The 465-nt window shown below is 66.5% G+C and overlaps 1 protein-coding gene across 1 annotated transcript in view; it reads left to right on the top strand.

The window, feature by feature from the left end:
• Positions 1-465, top strand: part of LOC105461500 — a 4,155-nt gene that overhangs the window by 534 nt on the left and 3,156 nt on the right. The gene's annotated exons all lie outside the window — the stretch shown is intronic.

Below are 465 nucleotides of genomic sequence, written 5' to 3'. Positions count from 1 at the left end.
TGGCCGAAGCCAGGGCCCCCTCCATCTCCACCAGATCCCCGGTGAGTCTCTCTAGTTCCTCCCTCAAGGCCGCCGCTTCGGCCTCGAGGGAGATCTTTTTCCTTTGCGGGGACGTACCCGCCGCCACGGCCCGGCCGGCCAAGATCCGGATCGCCTCCCTCAGGAGGAAGACGTTAACCCGGATCCGCCGGCCCGCCGGCCCCGACTTCAACGCCTTCACGGTCCGGCGCAAATCGTCAATTTCGTGGAGCCAGCCGTCGGATCGCCCCGCGATCTCCGACAGCCGGCCTCCGCGAATAACCTCGAGCCGCTTGGCGGCCAATGCCTTCTCCTTCGGGGAGAAGGCCGCCGGGATCCTTCGGACCCGCGGCTCCTCCTCCTCCGAATCGGAGAGCGAACTAGGGTCCGCCATCTCCGCTTCTTCCAGCTCACCCGATGGAGGGGAGCGCCTCCAGAACTTGTTCA

The sequence above is a fragment of the Wasmannia auropunctata genome, unplaced genomic scaffold (genome assembly GCF_000956235.1).
Source record: "Wasmannia auropunctata unplaced genomic scaffold, wasmannia.A_1.0 LD336101.1, whole genome shotgun sequence".
Lineage (NCBI taxonomy): Eukaryota > Metazoa > Arthropoda > Insecta > Hymenoptera > Formicidae > Wasmannia > Wasmannia auropunctata.
This window is presented reverse-complemented; position numbering and strand designations above follow the sequence as displayed.